Raw genomic sequence first — 5,425 nt, 5'->3', positions numbered from 1 at the left:
ATACATGTGAAAAAATTCCAATGGTTAAAAAAAAATGTGGTCCTACCAAAACTATAAAACTACAAAGTTCCGTTTAATGAGAAAATATTTTGCACTGCCTCTATTTTTAGATTTAAAGCAATTATTTAAAATTAAAGAACATTAAAAATGGTCCTTCACTAATGCTAGCCCCAATTCAAATGCTCACTAGCCACACGGGCTAGGGCAGTGCAGTGTCAGAAGAGATTCAGAGACATAGAATTAAAAATCCCAGCCTTCAATGATTAACCAAATAGCTATCTCCTGGCCTTACCCCGCGTGAAGCCCAAAATAGGCTGCCCAGGTGGAACAGTGTCTGCGGCCGCAGGCACAGAACACGGTTCCTGCCAATCAGTGGTGTTACACAGAACGAGCCAGGGAACTTGCACTGACTTCAGGGAACCCTGACTTCAGCCTTCCACCCTCTCACCTCTGTGGGCCGCGTCCCGACTGAAGCCAGACATTGGAGAAGCCCAGCTCATGAAATGGTCAACCCCCCAGGGGAGACGACGGTTCGAAAGGAGTGTAAGCGGGTCCAGGGGGCAACAGGAAAACAAACAAACCACTGTGCGAAGTGCCCGGGTACAGGATCTCACCTCGCACGTGGAGTGGGCGGACTGAATTTCCCCTCTGGCTACTTCTCGTGTCTGCGTGGGGTGTCTGCCGTCCTCGTCCAGTTACTGCGCACCTGGCTTCTGGCTGAGAGTCTGGAGGCAGAGAGGCATCATGGTGTCACTCGGGATTTCACACCATGCTCCTCCCCGTCACTAGCCTGTGACCCAGTGCAAGCCAAGCTCTCTAATCGGCATCACAGCAGCCTCGCCGCCTGGTTGGGAACGTTAGATGAAATGCCACGAGCGTCCTATGCCTTCGCTACTCCATGAGGGCCAAAGACACAGTGGCTGAGAGCATAGGCTCCGGGACGGAAAGTTCGGATTCAGATTCCAGCTCTGCCATGTTAAACCCTGTGAAGCCGCGAGATGCAGACTGTGCGCTCAACACACCACCGACTCCCAGCTTCATCCTTCGCGCGCGGGAAGCGCCAGGGAAGATCAGCACCAAAGGCGTGGACAGCGCCCTCCCTGGACCCCGCGGGCGGGAGAGCGGCAGGTCCCGCCATCACCCGCTAAGACTGGCAAGGACAGAGGTGAGTGTGGGGGCATCGGAGCAGGAACAAGCCCCATGGCGGGGCTTAAGGGTGGTGACCCCCTTTCCCCAGGGAAAGGAAGAAACCCAGCACGGAAGCCGCCACCCCACTCTTGTGCCCAAGAAACAGCTGGGCTTAGTTCATGGATAGGGCGGCTTAGTATAGCGGTTAAGATCATAATCTAAGGAGCCAGCTTCTCTGTAGCTGTGTGACCTTGAGCTAGTTACTTAACAGCTCTGTACCTCAGTTCCCTCACTTGTAAAAATGAGATTATAGTAGCACCTCCATCATTGATCATTACGAGGATGAATTAGTTAATATTTGAAAGTTCTTAGAACAGGGCCAGGCACACAGTAGGTGCTCTGTATAAGCTTCTTGGATAAATAGAATAATCTCAGTTCTATAAACAAATTTCAACCTGTCGATTTCCTTAGCGTTGGGTACCGGTCTGAGACATGGTTCTCCCTTGAGAGCTGAGAGCATATCAAAAGAAAATGCTTAAGTCAGCAAAATCGACAGGTCCAGTCACTGACACAAGTCATTGAGTTCCACTGTTTAGCATTCTACGGCTGAGAATGGTTTGATTTTTTTTTTTTATCTTTTGGACAAAACCCCACCAGTCATTCCCGATCGCCAACAGCATTAGCAGACTGGAAATGAAATTCTTACTCCTTCCATTACTAGCTCAGATGTAAGACTTGGTCCAGCCATGTCACCTTTCTTTGGGCCTCTATTTTCTCATCCATGAAATGGGGATAATAATTTCTACCTCAAATAACCCTTCGGGCTCTCAGTAAATGGAAGTGATTTTCTTCTCCCTTTTGTCTTTGAAAGACTATGAAGAGTGAAGAAGTCTGAGAGGTAACCGGTCTGGAAGACTGAATTTCACAGATGGCATCAGTTAATTAAGCGTGAACAAATTTGAAGGCAAGCGTGAAGCAGGGTTTGTCTTTCTTGTGTTTTTAACTGAGTAATAATGCACAGTGATGCTTCTTGCCTGTGCTAATCAGAAGGCTCAGTTTTTCTACTTTGAATGGAGAAGGGCTGATGCCTCGGAAGCCTAGCGGGAAGAACACAGAGTTTGGAACACAGCTTTTCAACTCCAAGATGTGTGACTTAGCAAGTGACTTAACTTTTCTTTTTTTTTTTTTTAAGCATTAAAGAGTTTTTAAAAGGAGTCAAGACCACTGACTTAACTTTTCTTAGCCTTAGTTTCTTCCATTGTAAATACCTACCTTTCGGAAATATTGAGGTTGATTAATTAATATATGTACATAAATTGCCTGGCACACCAGAGGCTTAGTAAATGGTAACTGTTTAAGTTCATATGCCCCTTGAAATAAAATTAAGCTTCTCATTAAGTCAAATAGACTTATAAAGTGGATAAAGAAAAAAAATCCACAGAAATTGCTTCTTTCGCTGATGGTTTATTTTCTAGATTTCCTGAAATATAGGGAGGAATAAAATGTTACACTCCAAAGAAATAATGCCACTTCTACTGAAGAAGCTAAGTTTTAATGATACGAGAGCAATTAACTTCAAGTAAAGTCCAAGCTGATGCTCAATGCTGGAGAAGTTGCTTCTAAAGAGGTCTTTAAAATTAGCCAAGAATCTGAGGCTGTGTGGACAGCGGTTGTTGTTAGTCATGAAACAGTTTCTCCAAGATGTCAAGTTTGCTTTCATAACAGGCCCCTCGCATCAGCCTAAGAGCCCTTATAACTAACGGGTCTCTGATTCAAGGACTAGTGCGGTCTTATTTTGCATGTGCATCTTGGTCTTTCATAAAATAGTTGTCTGTCTCTTCTAAACAGCTTTAAATTTCTCCTGCCTGTCCCCGCCGCCTGGGTCTAACACTCACTCTCTCTCTCCCCTCTCACTCTCTCTCTCTCGCTCTCGCTCTCGCTCTCGCTCTCGCTCTCGCTCTCGCTCTCTCTCTCTCCCTCTCATCACACTACCTCTCTGTCACTCCACAGACCCAGAGGCCGCTGTCCTCTCTTTCAGCCCCACGGTGGTTCCGCCAGGATTCCTGTTGGTTCCCCCCCTAAATATCTCAAACGCCCCACTTCTCTCCCCTTCCTCTGTCTTCTCCAGTCTTCTCACTGGCCTCCCGCCCTCTCGTCTCCCTCTTGTTCACTGTCTGCGCTGCCCCCAGACTCGTCAGTAACAGCACAGGTCTCCCCATTTCCTCCTTGCTGGAACCCCGTCCGTGGTCTCCACGGCCACTGGTCCAGGCGAAGGCCAAAATCCTTCACTCATCCCACCAGACCATTCGATCTGGCCCTGCCTGCTCTGCCATTCTCTTCTCATGGCGGCCAAACTCGTCTTTGGGTTTGGAGAAATGTGCCATGGATTCGTTGAATGGCGGCCCCAGAACCTGCAAGGGCCCCCCTTTTGCTCGTGGCATCGAAGTCGAACGTTCTTCTGACTCTGAATGCTTTACCCATTTCTATCATTTCCTCTCCCCTCTTTACAGTCAGAGCCCGAAGGTGGCCTCTCTCCATGGGGGTGGAAGAGGAAGTTTAAGTTTCATTCCCTTCACCAGAACTGCACGGTGGTGAAACAGGACAGCGAACGAGGACCCTGACCTTCCACAACCTCAGTCCATCGGCCAGTCACACTCACACACACGCTCATTCACTCACACTCACACGCTGCTCCCTGACCATAGCACCCAAGCCAGTGCCTGGACTGTCAGTCAATAAGTCAGTCACACACACACACACACACACACACTCATTCACTCACGCTCACACACTGCTCCCTGACCAGTGCCTGGACTGTCAGTCAATAAGTCAGTATGGTCAGAGATACTGCAGCTCTGAGCACACAGGAAACATCTCATCGACAGATCATAACTCTCGCGTATCTTTTCGCTGGTGTTCGTCCCCTCATTGGCTCAGCATTCAGTGAGGATACAATTCTGTCTCAGTTACTGCTCCCAGCTTCGGAGCAGGGGCCCTGCCCTCATGAAGCCTAGAGTCCAGCAGGGGAGATGGACGTGCCACTTACCAGCTTTATGACCCTGAGTAAGTTGCTGAACCTCCTCGTGTCCCAGTTCCATTATCTGTAAAATGAAAATATTAACGTCACCTCCGCAGTGTTGTTAATGAAATAAAATGGCAGATGTCAACTGCTAAGTGCTGACTTTGTCAGATCGACATGAGCTATAATGAGACAGTATGAGAAAGGTGCTTAAATAGCATCAGGATACCATGTCTTCAAGAAATGATGGCTTCGTATTATGGTTATGTGAAGAGAGGAATGTGGGGTTGCAGACTGTGACCGGTCCTCTGAGGGGAGACAGGCTGGCGTGTGCTAAAGAATGACTCGGGGGACTTGCCTGGCGGAGTGATCAGGGACGGCCCCTCTGAAGAGGTGCTGACACGTGAAGGAGTCAGTCATCAGACCCGGGGCATTCCAGGTCTCGGGGCAGGTCTGGGATGGAGCAGAATCGGTGTGGGCCTACTAGACACAGACCTGGTCCAGACACCGTCTCTGCAGCTCGCCAAGTCCCCAGATGAGCCACGTCGCCTCTCTGAGGCTCGGTTTTCTCATCTGCAAAGTGAAAATTACAATGTCCATAATGAAGAGTATGGAGGTGAGAGCCACGAAGACGCCTTTGACGTGGTGGATTTTAAATAACAGAACTGGGTAACTCAGCAAAGCAGGGAGACTCACACAGAGTCGATATTTAATCAGTGCCAGGCTGCCTCTAGAGGTTCCCCTAATGCTTGGCGCCTCTGAAATGAATAACCATCTCCTCGGGGTCGGTCATTCACATAACCAGTGAGTCGGGTGTCTGGGCCATGCCAACATGACTCCAAGGCCAGGCCTTTCCCACGTCACCCTCGGTCACATCCAGAATCAGCGCACTTAGTCCAGGAGCCCCTCTTGCCAGCCGTGACAGATCTACTTTTCAAGGGGCTGAAACCGTGCCTCCCCGTCTTCCTTCTCCCCATCCTGCCTCCTCTTCCGTTCATTTTTTCCTTCATCTCCTTTCGTGCACAGTTCTGGGGGCCTGAGAAATCATCAGGGCTGACACCCCTGGGCCAGAGGCGAGGGAAACCGAGGAGGGGAAGAATGACTCCAGTGATTCCGACGCGAGTGACCCACGCCTCGTCTTCCCAGCTGGAAGGACGGTCCGAACAGTCGCTGAATTAAACAGCACTTCTCTTGAGGAAGCCATGTTTTCTGAAATAAGAATTAGGAGGACACGTTTTTGAGAAGGAAGCTGAGGACACGCGAAGGGGTCAACGTGCT

This window comes from Pteropus alecto, unplaced genomic scaffold (assembly GCF_000325575.1).
Source record: "Pteropus alecto unplaced genomic scaffold, ASM32557v1 scaffold105, whole genome shotgun sequence".
Taxonomy (NCBI): domain Eukaryota; kingdom Metazoa; phylum Chordata; class Mammalia; order Chiroptera; family Pteropodidae; genus Pteropus; species Pteropus alecto.
The sequence above is the reverse complement of the archived record's forward strand: the minus strand, read 5'-3'. Positions refer to the sequence as shown.